The sequence below is a fragment of the Pempheris klunzingeri genome, chromosome 13 (genome assembly GCF_042242105.1).
Source record: "Pempheris klunzingeri isolate RE-2024b chromosome 13, fPemKlu1.hap1, whole genome shotgun sequence".
Lineage (NCBI taxonomy): Eukaryota > Metazoa > Chordata > Actinopteri > Acropomatiformes > Pempheridae > Pempheris > Pempheris klunzingeri.
The window spans coordinates 2,439,689-2,456,844 of NC_092024.1; the positions used below are offsets into that span (position 1 = coordinate 2,439,689).

The following is a 17,156-nucleotide window of genomic DNA, read 5'->3' on the forward strand; positions in this document are numbered from 1 at the left end:
TTCTTCAGGCAACAAACAGAGGTGGGGGTCACCTGTTCTGATGCCTCCTCTCACCGTCCGCTGACCCCTCTGTCTCTGCATTCAGGAAAAACAATAGCCCTTACTTCATCTGTCTCCCAGGTGCCAGCGTGAACATGATCCCGGGATAATTTACCTCACTCCTTATTTCTTCTTCATCAAATCAAGGCCAGTGTCTGCCTGTCCTTAGTCTCATTTCCATTTTCTCATTTGCTCCACACTTTTATTATTCAAATTCGTATGTTGTCTAGAAAAACGGATGGGCGGATGGATGGGTGATGTTGTCGCCCTCGCTCTTCATGTTCATCACCCTGAGCAATAAAGAGGTGACGGGTAGTGTTTGAGGGCCTGTATTTGTATCATAATCCACCTGAGGTAAAAATGTTTGAATTCATGAGAGAAAAAAAGATTTCATATTTAGATTTTTGGTACATAATTTAAGTAATTAGGATGTAACACCCAGGAAAAATCTTTTTTAGGCACCATTTGGTAATGGCAAAGTAATACTTCTTCTGAAAGGCTTAAAATCATCAACATACACATTAACAAAATGTTAATGTAATGTAGAAAAGATTCTTATACACAAAACCCAACATCCTTACAAAGAGCACAATATATCTTTATAAATTCAATCACTTAACTGCCTCACTGCCATTAACAATGTTCACACCATGTTGAAAAGAGAGAAGATGTGCTTCGTTAGCCATTCCCCATGTCCATTGCATCACTAGAATGCCCATGGTGTCCTCTTGGCAGTACAGTAGGACTCAAATGAATTGATTTAATGATGCTTGACTTCGAGGTGTCAGACTCATGTCCCCCACAGAGGACAAGTGATTCGTCGGGTCTTAGGATTGCCTTCAAAACCTTTTGGATATATCACATTAACAGGGCTTCACGCAACAAATAAACAGGATGATTATGACCTTCTTTTCGATAGCAATAACACAAAACAGCTGTTGAACCCCCCCCTTGGAAAAGCACTGGTGACATCAGAGCTGTGTCCCAATGTATAGAAATTGTGGCGAATACTGTATGTTGTGAATTCAATGTCCTATCTCTCGGTGAAAAGAGCCATACAGATATTGTATATTCTCCGGTCCAGTACCAGCATATAGAGACTAGTCCTTGACCATGATTTTAAAGGGTTCATCACTTGACCATGGTTTTTCATTGCATTCAGTAACAGTGAATGCACAATGGTCCTTTCCTTTGAATGCTATGTGTACTGTATATGGCATGTTTTTACTGCTGCAACTGATGAATGCTCCGACAGTAAAGACTCAATCATATTCATTTGCAGAATTACTTACCTCTGAGCCTTGCTGATACATAACCCCACAAGTAATTTCGCTTTTGTGTGGCCGTCAGTGTTATGGGTTTAATTTCAGGAGTCTTGTCCAAACAACAGCATGAACGATGCTCTGAGTGCCTTCAGAGAACAAGCTGGTGATATATGCTGTGGCGGAAGTCATATATGTGCACTAAATCAAGCAAGTTACAGACAGTGAAATGCACTGAAAGTCAGCAGTGATTGAGTGAGACTGAGGACTTGATAGGTTCAATCTAAAGAGATGGGGAGTGATTAGATTGGGTGAGGGTGGGTGTCTGGAGACATGGGGCCAATATTCCCAGACATCTTTCTACAATAAATATATTTTTAATTTGTGCTCTTTTATTAACCAGCAAAATCACTTCAAAATGAATAGCACATTATTAAGTCTTCTAGTGGCTCTTACTGTTCTTTATCATGAGTTTGTATCACTGTGCAATTCATCTCCAGCCATTCTTCACACTAAATATGTTTTATATGAGCCTTCATTTATCATGGCCTGTCAGCTCTTAACTGTATCATTATTCAGTCTAGAGTTATAAATTGGAATCATTAAACGGTTTTTCATATAATCTGATGCAATAACTGCTCCCCCTTTATTGGCTTGTGAAAAGAAAATAGTAAATACAATTGTCTGTCAAGATCTGTGGAGATAGCCGTCTCTCTCAGGCTGAAATGAAATTAGGCCAGCCGAGGAGACAGGATCAATGTCAGCAGATTTGTTCGACTTTCATCGTGGAGGGGACGGGGTTGAGCGGATGAAGGATGGAGAGAAAAGGAAGCTGACACTGCTGAACCCGATGAGGAATGTGGGCTTAGCTGTCAATATTTTTTTCATACAGTGTCACATCAATCAGAGGTGCCTTTTCAACTTCTCAGTGCAGTTCTGTGCAGACATTCGAAATGGAGATATTACATTCCCTGAACTCAGCTAAATGTGTTTTCTCTGTATCTTTTTGTCCAGAATCTGAAGCGTTTTCATGGAGGAGTAGTGATTAACGATGACAATGTGGGGTCAAATCTTTTATCACTTGAATCATATTCTAATCAGAGGAGGACCTTGGCAGGATGAACCATCTGTGGCTGCTATATACTAAATTTTAAAAAGTAGTTAAGCCTTAGTGTGTCGAATCGGAAAGGCTCGCAAATTACACATAAGCCTTGTACATGTTGTACATGACGAAGTTGCACATTGCCACAATTACCCAATTTCAAAGGGATCGGCCATTACAGTGAAATTTTGAGAAAAGACGCCTGCTCTTTTGAGTGATTGTTTCCTCCTTTGTCATCCCATAAAGAGATGGTGATAAAAAGGTTTTAAACCAGCTCTGAGAATCATGGGTAAAGACTGCCACCCTCTGGCAACCTCACACATTAAGCTGTTATGTCATATATTATGTTGTGTTTACATTTTAGGGACCTCACAACTCATTTTTATTAGCTATTTGAGATAATTACACAAACAAGTTTAATTCTAAAGGTTGTGGATATTCTTAGGAATGAGTTAAATGACGGATATAAGTCAGGAGAGAAAGAAAGAAAAAAAAAAAGAAGCCCAATGGAAGGTTCCTGCTTTTACAGGACAAATGCACGTCCTTTTCTGTGAGCCTATGCTGCCATCTACTGGAGGACACGCTGAATGATGTCATTTAGATGGCACCCACTCACCCCTGAAGAAACTGAGCAGCATTCAACTGCTCAGAAGTTCATTTGTTTGTTGTTGTTAAAAAGAAAAAATTCTAACCTAAGTCATTCATATATATCAGTATTACCTGAAACTCATCCCCCTCATGTCCCGTCGCTGGAACATTGCTTGCAACAATGAGATGCACATCTAAAGGTGTAAAAACTGGCTGAATAGTTTGAATTCTACCTTTCAGAGTAAAAGTCCTTTTTTTAATTACCTGCTGTGTCAGATACATATAGATCTGGGTGTGAGATCAAGTGAGCAAAATCCACTTTAGGCCAGAGGATGGCGTGTTTGTACCAGGTAGCACAGACGTGTAGGAGCATGAGGTAGGGTTGTGTACAAATACTGAAATGAAACAGCGAACAAACAGAGCTGACCTGGCCAAATCAAGTTGTGAAAGAAGTCCACAGAATTTGAGTCTAGTGATGTTGTAGTGAAAGTAAATATTTCAGAAGCCCATTTCTGATCAGATCATCTGAAGGTTATCACTTCCTCATCAGATCTTTCAGTGACGAAGACCCAGACATCTTTCTTTTTTTTCTGAGGAACATTCAAGTCCAAGTTTATGTGAAAAATTCCATTGTTTGTAAAAAGCCCAGAACACAAGACTAAGACTATTTATTTACCCCTAGTGGCCCGTATTTCCACCTGCATGGTGAAGGTTTATATATAAACTCCCCCAAAAGAGGGGCAGTTCACTCCGAGGTCTCTGTTCTGTCAATCTGGCAATAAAGCTCGGTCATGCTCTCTTTCCCCCTCTTTGCCCCCCATCTCTCTCTTTCCATGTCTTTCATAATAATTCACCATCCATCTAAGTGTGCTTTGTGAAGGATCTGGAACCTTCTGGAAAATTACAACACATTTGTCAGTGAATGCGTCGGACAAGCAACCTAACACACGTTTGTGGAAATGGTTTTCTGACAGACAGATCTGTAGCCCTAAAACTACACACCTAGAACAACGAGACAAAATGTGAAATCTGTAAAGTCTGCAGGTCAGTGAGTAGGTTTAAACATGACAGCAAGAAGGAGGAATCTTTTAATCTGACTGAGCAGCCCTGGAGTCAGAAAATGTCAAGTTTTATACAAATATTTGGAACTACAGAGACAAGGAATCCATTCTCTCTGGTCAGAGTAACAAATATACGTAGCTTTGACTTTTAGTTTTCCCAATCTTGACATTCCTCATCTTACAGGAGTTGCCAGCTCAGCTACACAGCTAGTCTAATGCACTTGAATTTAAAAGGACTGATAGGGTAACCTGGGTAGTTTACAATACGTTGCTTCAGTTGGTGGGAAGAGGTTTATCAAAATATGAGTTACTTCCGCCTACTCTTTGAAAACTTTCTCTATACCTACAGTCCCAGTTCTTCTGTCTCGTTATCTCTTCAGTGCAGCTCTGCCTTCAGCACTTCAGTCTGCATTTTCTAATTTTCTCAGGAGAAAAACATGAAACTAAGCCTTAGTCTCGACAACGCTTAACAGCGATGGCATGAGCAACCGCCTACGTGTTCTCAGTCACCCGTGACCCGTGCCTCCTCAGACAGGCTGATTCTGCAAACGTGTCATCGCTTTGCACCATCTTGTCGATGCTATCGCAGCTATCTACATTCTCCCTGAGAACTTGATATGACCCAGAGTGCTATGAAGTGAAGAAACAAGTGGCGGGAATGTCTGTAAGTTTGTCAAGTGGCAGACAATTAAAGGCACAGTTCAAAGGGATTTTGGGTTTCATTGCTGCTCCTACCTTCACAGTGCACAGCCGCCCAGTAAAAGTTATAGGCCACTGTGTTTAAAGGTGCCCCATCTCTGTAAAGTCAGGCCTATTCCACTGTAAACCTAAGACAGTGATTTCATTATAAATAAGAGTAAAAAAACAACATTATGATGAAAATCACGTCCCTTTAACTTTCAATCGTCATATATTATTTAATTGATCACCAGTTCAGCTGGAAAAAGTGACGTCTTTCTTTCTCTCGCGTGTATGCAGAGAAAAGAAAACTATTAAAAGCAGCCCATCAAACCTGTCCTCCAGGACTTGCTTGCACTTGTCTGGGCTCAAGTTCAGAAAAAGAGAACAAGGGCAGAGAGTGGCTCAGAATGAATCATCCGAAGACAAGGAGACAGTGACAAATCCATTTTTAGCTTTAACTCAAACATTTTAGCTCCAGAATGCTAATAATGTCTCGCTTGGTTTAGTCGAACGGTCTCTGAGGAGTGAGTAACACTTTCAGAGGGTTCCCTCTATGTTGACAGGTCACAGCCCTGTTGAAGAAATACTACTGACATTGACTTAACTCCCCCAGCATTAACGCTTCATACAGGCGTGCAAAGTTATGATACAGGAGCTGAAGGTGGATTATGTGTGCTTCAAAAATCAAGACCAGATGGCACTAGCATCTTTGAGTAGAAATTATACTTTCAGCCAGGATGACAAATTTCCCGGGCAACAACTTCTCATTTTTTGTGTGTCATTGTAAATGTGTGTAAAAGTCTCTGTTTAAAGCTCATTCAAGCAAATTCACTGAAGAAAAATAAAATTGATGCTTGAACTGGTTGCAGTGTCTTTTATGTGCCGACTGCATTATGGGGAAGCTTTGAGAGGGAATCCACCATGGTACCTGGGCACGACAAACCCCCTCAGGACCCTATGGAGAGGAGAGGAAGAGGGAGGAAGAGAGGAATGGGGAGCAGAAAAGACAAGAGTGGAACAGGGAGAGTTGGTTTGGTGGGTATTCATAAGAAATGCTGGATGCATACACAGTTGAAGTGTGGTCTTGCTCCCAAATTCTGCTAGATAGCTTCCATTCACTTGCAAGGACCACAGCATCAACAAGATGCATTTAACACTTTAGTAAAGAAAAATATGATTGATGTGAGAGACTTGAACTGCCTGTAGTTCCTCTGTGCTACCACCTGCATTATGGGGGAACTTTGACAGAATCCGCTACAGCACCAGGGCATGACGGACCCCCAGAACCCCTGGAACTCAAGACTACATAGAGCTGATCTGAGATCTTTAAGATCAGAATAGGCGTATCTTGGCAGGACCAACAGATGATGATTGTGTGAAGTGTTCTGGGACGCGAAAAAAGCCAAGAATGTGTGTCCACAGTAATGGAGGGGAGAAATACTGGAATAGAGAGAGTGGTGGAAGTGCTCCTGGAACCAGAATCAAGTAACCACTCAAAGATGAAGAGAGGAACTTAAGCTCTGGGATTTCCAGAATTGTAAGTGGTTTGCAAGGGCGGGAGCATGCTGTTGTGGTGAGCAGGAAAACGAGGGGCAGTGACATCCCAGTTTCATTTGCCCTGGATGATGTAGGCTGCCGGTGCTGGTGTAGAAGCTCTGTCTGAGGTACTGAAGTGAGGTGAGAATGGTCAAAATTGGCAATCTAGCGTACTGAAGTAACATTAGCTAGTTGTATTAGTAACTGCAATGCAGTGCACATAATGATGGGTGTTACTGAAGTGATATCACGTTATAATGGACGGATTAGCTGCAGACAAAGTTAACTAGAATGGAATAGAAACTTTTTGCTGTGAGAGCTGTGGAGGACAGCTGGGTGCTTTGCAACCTGGTGTCAATGGCTCCAGCTGACATGGGTAACAGCGCCTGGTGAAGAGCCCCACTAGAGAAAACTGCTGTGGTTGCTGAGTGGGTAGCATGGGCCCAGAGCCCTGGTGAGATAAAAAACTGTATGCGATAGCTGGGATGTGGGTGTTGGCATCCTGTTACCATAAGCCCTGGTTAGAGCAAGCTGCTATCTAGGTGGCTGATAGGCACCAGTGAATGCAAACGGTAGATGTTGCTGAAGTGACATTAAATCAGTAGTATTAGTCACTGGCAACCTTCTGCACGTGATGGCAGGTGCTCCTGAAATTAGGCAAGATAGCTGAAATCAAAATGTTTTGCCTCTGGAAAAGGTGAAAACTCTTTTTGAGCCTCTTATGTGGCAGGATTTGGAGTAAAGTGCTTTATTTGAAGAGTGACAAATGATGGGGAAAACTTGAATAAATGAGTCAAGAAGCATATGCAAATGCAGAAGTCTCCACACATATCAGTCACCAAATGGTTTAATGAGAATGAAACATCACAAATGGCCCTCAGAGTCACTACTTCTTGACCGAACTTGACCCAGCCTCCGGGAGATTTTAAACCGATGTGCCATACATCAAATCACCAAATGAGGGAATAACTTCTCAAAAAATGTTTTTTCATCCTTCCAGAAGATCTATGCTGCACCAAAGCTCATGGCGGCACAGTGCGTCTCTGTGTGCATCACTTTATCTTGTGTTTTTCCCTTGAATATTTTTCTCATGTATAAAATAACATGTCTAGAATAACATGGGCCTCTAATATTTACAGTAGTGGGACAGTAATTAGTTGACCATAGTTGTCGAAAAACAAATAAAAAACATATAAATTAGTCGCATGTTGTTGTTTCACTGTGTGATGTGCTCATGCACTACAATAAGCATGGCCACTGCCGGTTATTATAAGTCAGTCCCACAGACACCCTTTAGTACCAACACTGCGTATTGATCCACAACTGAAACTAGTCCCCAACAAAGGCATTGTTTTTGCATGTTTATTGCATGTTTGCTAAAGGCTGCGGTGACCAGTTGTTATAGGAAATTACTGAGAATATATTTGGGAGGAACAAGTGAACTTGGGGCCACTGACAGGGGAAGTCTGACAGTATTGGTCAGTCAGGATAAGGACTAACACATTGTGGGTTTTGTTTGTTTTTCTTTTGTTTTTTTTCATGAGATTTGTGAAGAATAAGAGAAGTTTGAAAAATAGTGAGGCTTACCCTCAATGTCAGACGAATAGGTTAAGTTACTGTTAACTGTTTTCAGCTGATTGATCCCTTTCACACAGATTCTCTAATCATCTACTATGATTTTCTACCTCCACATTAATATGTTTCCACAGGATTTAGCTGAAATGTGATGTCAATAATCTGGCTTGCCAAACTCAAAAAGACAAAGATTCCACTGATTTGTTTAATATCAAAATGACAGGGATGACAGAATGGATGTATCATCACCATTACAGCAATCATTATCATTACAATGACAAAGAACAGGAATGCCTAGCTTTTCCGGCCACAACTGGCTTTATCATTTATCCTTGGGTAAGTATTCTGCACACTATGTCATGAGGAAATCCTTGCCATGTCTTTGAGTGAAGGAGGCTCTCAGCCAGTATCGGTGCTCACTGCCAAGGAAAGACTCAACCCTCTGATCCTGGGAAGTGTTCCGCACTTTTTCTATTTGATGTTGTAATTGTTTCTCTGTCTTGGACAGGAGGTCTGGGACATGTTTTTTTCTGTAGGAGGAAACACTTGAGCGCGGAGTTCCATCTCTGTAGATGTTTTGGAGATGTGGGAACAGGTTGTGGTCTGTAGCATATGGGCTCACTTTAAAACCTCCACAAAAGCTTCTCCTTTGAGATAATTGTACCATGAATTAGAACAGGGGGCTTTGATTTATCAACACAGTTGTTGACAACAAGTTTCCACCCTTTCATACTTTCCATTGACAAATCTCCTGTGACAACCCAAAACTGTGAACATGACACTAAACAGCATTAAATGACTCTTAATTCATCCTCTCGGATAAATTGTCTTTGGTGTAATGAGTTAATGAAAGGACAGTCGTAGCAAGGTGGTGGCAGAATAATTTCCTCATGTTGCAAATTTCACGAGGCTCTGAACGCCGACTAATTACACCGGATGAAGGAAAGGTAAGTCTCCTTGACATCTCATAGCGCTGCGAGTCTTCTGGGAGGCTCACCGAGGCCTTTGACCAAACCTGTAATTAACTGTAATATGGGTGTACACAATCCAAATATGGTTACATCAACACTGACACTGAGCAATCATGGTTTGTCATTTTATATTTTCCAAAGGTGTTCAAACAAATTACATCATCGCATGTGGGCTCCACCACACAACACCATCATCATTACAGATGATGTATGAATTATGATCTCGTTTGTAACTTCAATCACAAAACATTAGGAGTGCAGCCACAAGCTGTTTTCCAGTTGTCTTGCTGGCCTCCCGCAGTTCTCTGGGATGGCATTAAGTTCATTATTATTTGGTATGACGTAGTGTAAGATAAATAGGCAAAAATGTCCCTTCCATTCATTCAGTACTCTCGATTAGAACTCGTGCTGGACCGATTAGTTGATTAATTAATTAGAGTAGTCAATTGAGTTTAATCAGTGATATTAATTACCAGCAAAAAAAGCTAAATAGCTCCTCAAATCTAACAGTTTGCTGTGAAATCCTCGGTGCAAACTGAAAATTTTTATCTTTTAGACTGTTTTAGACTGAAAAACAAGCAGTTTGAAGACATAACTTTGGCTTCTGGGAAATCTGATGGACATTTCATATTTCAATAGATGATTAAAGTATTAACTGAAACAAATAATGATCACCAGGTGAATCAATAATAATTGTTACTTTCAGCCGAATAACTGCAACACAACTACATTGTGGTGGACATTAAAAAGCTCAACACTAAAGGGAACAAAAGAACACACAGATAAGTTGGTGCTTTTGAACAGACTCTGTTTGTGTCTGGAGAGCAAACCTTATTGTTGAATGGTCAGTGGTGGAAAGTAACTCAGTTTGAGGTGTCTGTATTTGACTGTCAGTACTTCTGCTCCATTACATTTCAAAAGGGAATATTTAACGTTTTACTGCACCACATGTGTTTGAATTAATTAATATGATTAATTCACCAAAACGTATCCTCCTAACTCCACCATAAGGTTTTTTATTTCTTTCGCGTGTAGCAAGTGGGACTATAACTTGTGTTTCTTTGTGCAACCCTGTGTTGTAGAATGACATATAAATGAACCTTGTGCCTTGAAAAGCTTCCTGAAAATATGATTCATTGTTACTGTAAAAGCTAAATCAGTGATTTGCATCCTTTTGACTTGTGGCCTCTTACAAATAAAGTGTATGGTGCGTAGTTGTGGCTCCACGTCTCATTTCATTTGACGATGAGTTCTCATCAGTGCCAAATATTGATTTCCCCTCTGAACTTCTCACGTGGTTTCATTTAAATAACTGTTCAATGCCTAAAGAGGTAAAATGCTGAAATATTTCATGAAACAAATCCAGACTTCCAGCTAACTTTCAGAAAATGCTTCCTCATCCCCCTCCTCCATTAAATAACCTCATGACCTCTCAGATTTATCTTATGGCCCTTTGCAGCAGTCCAGCTCCACTAGAAAATGCCTACCTGCATATAAAGTAAATTAAAAGATGTACTTTTACTTATTTAGATTTTTTTATGCAGGACTTCACTTGTAATGGAGTATTTTTAGGTTACTGTATTGGTCCTTTTACTTAATGAATTTGAACTTGAACAATTTTACAATTTCCACTGCTCTCACCTGTCAAATACACAAGCTGGTTTCTGTTCTGTTCACACATAAAAAAAAACTTCCTTCTATCATACAGTCATTAGAATAAAGGCAGCAGCAGTAACAATACAAACAACAGACTGCAGAACTTTACGTTCAGTTAAGATACACTGCTCATTATTGTAAACCCAGTGATTGAGTATGCAAGGTTAGGCAGTGCATTCATTCAGGAAGGGGCATGCTAAGAAAAATGGGGGAGTTATGAGGGGCTTTTTCTTGGCCAGCAAGTCCAGGCATGGTTGCAGGCCTGTCTGTCCCTACTCAGCGCAAATATGTCAGACATTTCAGCACCAGTATGAGTGAGCTAATGTCCCCCATGCCTTTGCTGTAGGTTGAGGTGATCCCCACCTCACACTGTTAGCCTGGATTGTACTGAAAGCGGTTAATTTGTCAATGCTACATAATTAGCTTTTAAAAGGCGTACGCTTATTCTTTCTAAATATGTGAGGCCGATGAGAGACACGAAAGATTCCTGAAATTTCTGCAAACAGTAAAACACACATGCATGTTTTGAAAGCTGAAAGGCAATGTGTCCAGATGTGACCAAAAAATAATCATGTGGGCTGAGTTTCTGACATTGGTCGATGCAGGCGTAACTGCTCGCTTAACCGGAGTCTGGTGTCAGTTTTCACGTTTAAACTCTTGAATGTGGACTAGTACAGTACGGCACTACAATTCACGGTGGAGAGACGTCCAGTTGATTAATCCATGGGTGTCGGGACAAACAAGTTCCCATTATGCAGACACTGGACTCGAGTTATGCACCTTTCAACAGATCACCACCATGACAGACGACCACAAGCAGGAATACATATGCATTTCAGGAAGTCAGCACAGCTCTCTTATGAGAAACGTGAAAGTGCGGCTCTGGCTGGAATATACTGAGAACACCCAAAACAAACCCACTTCCCGGCCCAACTGGCATCCACACAAGAGTAGAAATAAGGGAATGTATTTATGAGCATCTGGCTGTGGTTCAGTGAGGTCAGTGCTTTGATAAAGCACAAGGATAGATCCCTGAACTTCTACATATTGCAGAAGATGAAGATCTGGCTTGTAGATCTTGAGGTTTTCTGCCTTACTAGCAAATCCATGAACATAAATTTTAGCTTTGTCCAATATGGTATAATTTGTAGCATCGTAAATATAAAAGTCTTTGTGCAAAACCAGCATCACATGAGTTAGTTGGCATGTGTTTTTGTCCCAGAATTCAAATCCAGTATGACTACCAGCCCTCCTGTCCTGTGCATGCACACACACATCAAGACGCTGCTTCTGATTCTCTTGTGTTGTGACATCAATATTCAGTCTGTCTTTGGGATTTCTCTGTCAGGACGGCAAGATTATGCTGGTAACATTGACTGATATCGAGCTTGGCTTTTGGAAGAAGACACACGGTTTTCATAAGCCCATTAATCTTAAAAGGAGCAACTGTCAGGAAACATACAGTACCCCTATCCCTGACATAAAAAAGGCCCGTCCAAGGCCTTGATTTCTGGTTTGGCGGAAAACGATATCACACTGCCGCCGATAGAAGGCCTTGAATGTCCCTTTGCAGACTTTTCCATTATGGATCTGGCATTCTTAGGCTCAGAAGCAGAGAATTATTCCGCAACTGCGATTCATGACACACGACTGGATTTACAGCTCAAAGAGGATCACTTGTGGAATCACTCCTCAGTATTATTAGTACAGGTGTCCTAGAGCTTTATCTAACCAATTTAAGGTTAAGTGAGGCAACACAACGAGCGAGATGAAAAGCACTGAAGATAAAAGTCAAACAACGTAATAGTGAATTAATAACTACAAGGTCAATGTCAATTTCCACATGTGACACAATGTTTTCTACTCCCTGGGCTGATTTCCAAGTCGGGCAGGCATGAATCAGCAGCAGCCGCGGATGTAGTCTGAAGTGCACCAAAAGTAATTAAGGTTCCTCCTCTTAATTGACAACAGACCCAGGCCAGCAAAGTTCCACCGCCAAACAACAACCAAGAATGGGAGTATAAAAAGGTGCATGTAACAATGCCCAGAAAAGCTCTCTGGCTGAACAGACTGGATAGACTGCAAGCGAGAGTGTTAATGATGTAGTGACAAAACAAATGAGTAGTTATGGAGTCTTGGCAGCCAGCAAACCCCATTAGTTTTTTCAGCATTTTATGAAGTTCATATGACTCAGACCTTACTGCAGGTGTTGCTGTCTTTTTTTCAGCCCTCTGAAATCTTTTGTTCAACCACCAGACGTGAGCAGTATTTACGTCAATATCTTGACCTGTGACATACTGAGTGCTCCTTTGGTTTGCTTTGAAATAATATCACAATGCAACAGCACATGTATCTTTGCCCAGAGAAAGAATTTCTTGAGAGTTTTTATAATACAAGCAAAAAAAAATTACATTTACTTGCTTCCCGGCTCCCAGTGAGAGCTTATGTATCTCTGCTTGAACATGAGGAGCTATTTTGCTCACAGCCATAGAGGGCGCTCTCTATCATCCTTTCACACTGGCAATCATGCAGCACCGGGGAGGACAACGGTCTTCACCAAGTCTGGGGCACAGGTTTCAAACATGGCATTACGCTCAGCCTAAAAAGTTCTGTTTGTCTGTGCGCAGTTAGACTAAGGAGAAAAAAAAAGGTACAGGAAAGTGCAGGGAAACATAAGCCCCATATGATAACATGGCACAATTTCTCATGACTTGGCACACACAATATTTCTGCCCTGCCAACACAGCTTATAACCACTGATGACAGAAATGTAGCACAGAAGACTTATGAGAGGGAAAAGTTATTATTCTTTTTGAACAAATGGAAACAATTCAGCCTGGAATCTCTGATTCTGACAGACTAAACAGCAACATTTCAAATTAATTTTTTTGCTATGGAGATTTATCTTTTGGAAGTAGTTTTCAACTCAGTGTGAATCACTTTGTGATCACTCGATCTTTATCTTGATTGTGATGGTGAATTAAAGTCATGTCTGATAAAGCCGATGTGTAACATGTGTACGTACTTATCAGTGATACTTGTGAGTTAGTTATCTTTTCCATTTCCACTTCAAGACCCGTCGCTGCCACCTTTTTCAGGCCATATTTGTATCTTAATTGGGTGCATTGCGCTACGAGCAGCGTCCTTTTCCAGTCATAGAGATTACTAACAGCTACAGTAACACAGGAGTATGAGTCTGGACCTTATTTCGCACTTGCTTCCTCACACATTCTTGAATATACACTCTGCACTTGGCATGAATGGTAAGACTTAATCTGGCACTAATAATAAAATAATAATATTACCCCACTTGGCACTGCAGCCAAAGAAGAAGTGCAGGAGACATGTGAAATAACGTGATCCTCCCCTCAGACGTGTCATCTGAGCACATTTTAAAACAAATTTGTTGTTTCAATCGTGTCCCTCGTGTTGATGCTCCGTTCATTTTACAAAGTAGGATGAGAAGGAATAATTCTTCCTGTCACAATCAGTTGGTCGCCACTACATTACATCACTAATGTAATGATGTAATGCCCGTGCTGACTGTTGCTAATATTATAAAGAGGTGCAATTTTGAGTGTGTTTGTGTGTTGACCAACAAAAGGCAAACAAACACAAAGTAAGTGTCGGTCGAAATATTACCACAATGCATAATTCCAGATTAGAGGTCTGCCTGTGAACACTAACACTCAAGTCTGCTCACATTTTAGGGATGACAGTTTTTTGAATCACGGCAACAGAGAGAGAAAAAAAGTTCTTTTTGTTTTCCTAATATGTTTCCACTTGAAATGAAAACCAGATTGGCCCACAACACACAACAAAGTTGTCATGGATTCCCAAGGACAGTCAGCAGTATGAAATCAAATAAACTGGAATCACCCATTTCTGATGGAGCAGTTTTCACTAGATGGTATAAAAAAAAGGCTGGTTATGTATTTGAAGGGATCAACAACAAGTTTTCATCATGTACAAAAAAAACAACAACAACAAAAAGACAAATACCTCTCGTGTCCCTACAGATTTAGCAGCGCATATTTGTCTGCGCCTCTCCGAGAGAAGTCAAAGTGCGTGTATAATCCTCCAGCATCTCCCTTAATGTAACAATTAGAAGTACACTCAGAACATGAAGACACATGAGACGTGTTTAGTGAAGGTCACAAGCAATTACCCAGCCTGGTAAAAGCTGGCATGTCTCACATGGCACCGCTGCACGCCCTCATTAGGCGTGTTCTGCAGCTTAGAGTGGGTCTTGTGGCTATAAAAGAACTGAGCTCGCTGCCTTCCAAGCCTCCTTTTAGCAGAACCTCATCAGCAGGAGCACAAAGAAACTACACATCACCACCTCTGGATCAGATAGGAGTGGACAAACCTTTTTTAAGAGGAAGGTGGGGGCTACTTCACCAAGAAGGAATCAGTGTGCGTCTTTACAGGTTGGGCTTGGTTGGCTTTCAACAGGATAAACATTGATCCCCCTCCCTCCTAATAATGAGCAACAAGGGCTTATTACCTTTTAGACTTAATGTAAAACTTTAGGTTTAAATAATGGTTCTACCATTACAAACATAACAGTTTGAAAAAGGTGAGGGCCAGAATAGCTGCTCCACGTGTTCACACGAGGAGCCTCAGTAACAAATGAGTGTTTAGCCTAAACTGTTGGAGTCCTTGTGGAAATACAAGGAGCGGAAGGTTTTCTCTGACACTCTTTGTTTTAAACTTACAGCCTCATGTTGGTCCTGGTGTGCTAAACGCACACAATCTGGAGCCCATCTAATAATTTCCATACTGAGCCCTGAGATCACTAAACTCACAAACACTAAATCAAAAACGTAGGCACAAGAAAGGGTCTTCAATAAAACACTACGGTTCATCCAGTTGTGGAGAGAAAATTGAAACCATGTCAAAAAATATACACAGATTCTGCTTTTGTTGAAATGGCAAAGACACGTTTATCTGCTCATGGTTATGAGAGATGAGAAGCTGATGTCCAAAATGCTGCACGTTATTAGTACTAATTGAAACTTGATGCATGACAGCTACTAGTTATTTTGCCATTTTTTCCTCATACCAAGAAGCCAGCAGAAGGCCTTGGCTGCATTAGGTCTGCAAACACACACACACACACACACACACACACACACACACACACACACACATAAACACACACAAACACTTGATTGCAGACTGGTACCCTTTATTGATTTCATCTCTTTTAACACAGAGAAACTTTATGACATAACATCAGTGTAATTGCACTTGAAAAATCCCTGAAATAGTCAGTTGCAGCTGATCCACGCACGCACACACACACACACACACACACACACACACACACACACACACACACACACTTACTATATCGGCTCACTTTGAGACAATGAAAAATAACTTAAAGACTTTAAAGACAAAGCACACTTGAGGAAGTGGAGCCTTTGATGACACTTAAAACCAACGTCAATATTTACCGACGGGGGTCGGTGCAGCTCGCGGGTGTCAGGTGTCGATGGGATGAGTTCACTTGTGTCTGATCCAGGAGCGATTTGGGAGCAAATTTCACACTTAAAGGACCGACGTGTATTTGTAGGCTATTAATTATCATCTCGCAACTGAGCAAGCAATGAAAATAGCACTAAACAATTATCAGAGTAATCTATGTCCATATCTGAGAACATGTGGGATGACACACTCTGAGCCACTGGAATGAAGCACAGGCCTTAAGGACAATAATCAGATTTATGTAAATGAATTTAAGATCTTTAAATACGCATCAAATGCGCCTCGTGCCATAACTGCGCCATGCGTATAGTCCGTGTATTGGAATTAACCCTCATCTTTTTTGGAACAGTCTCTGTACCAATATTGGTATTAATTAGTATTAATATTGATATTAATATAGAGGAGTAAGCGATAGAGGGAGACATTAGAGCCTGCTCTTTTTAAAACTAGGATGCTCCATGGAAGGCTGCAGCCTCTCAGCAGTAATATTCAGAACGTGACCTTCAGTGGTCATCAGCAGACAAAACAAGCATTATTACAGTCAATGATCTGTTACAGGGAAATAAACCACCTCACTTGTGCTCTCCGCCTCAGACATGCAAACTGCCGTTAGATGCGTTTGTCATTTAAAGATGAAAAAATGTGAGGAAACTACCTCACAGTGAAACCGTGCAAGATTAAAAAAAAAAAAAAGAGGGGTATTGCAGAGTAATGAAGGCGCCGGTCAGTGGTGGAGATAGGTGGCTAAATCCGCGTCATGAATGAAATATTAAGCCCTGTGCGGTTGGTGTTTGTGTTCAGGCTGCAGTATTTATGTGGGCAAATATTGTATGAATACAGTGAGAATGGTGGAGAAACGAGGGGAGCCGTTCAACACTGTTTTTGTTTAGTCACACGTGACAAACAGACGGTTGCAAAGCCGCCACCTGATGCACGTGGAAAAACACAACTGCCGATGATTTAGTCATATTTATTTTAGATTCCCTTTATTCTTGAAGTCGTTTATTTACTCCCCGGCGTCCAAACGGATAAGTCAAAACATGTTTTATAGAAAAGGATTTTCCCTGATAGATCCAGCCCGCAGGCCTCATCGTGGCTCTCCGCTGTGGATCTAACCTACACAGGAGAACATCCAGTCTGCTGCCGCGCTTATTTTGGCTTTCAAATCTTTTAAAACATCTGAACTCCAGAA

The 17,156-nt window shown here is 41.0% G+C and overlaps 1 protein-coding gene across 1 annotated transcript in view; it reads right to left on the reverse strand.

Moving 5' to 3' along the window:
- The window catches only part of nkx2.2a (NK2 homeobox 2a), a 35,194-nt gene that overhangs the window by 17,024 nt on the left and 1,014 nt on the right, over window positions 1-17,156 (reverse strand).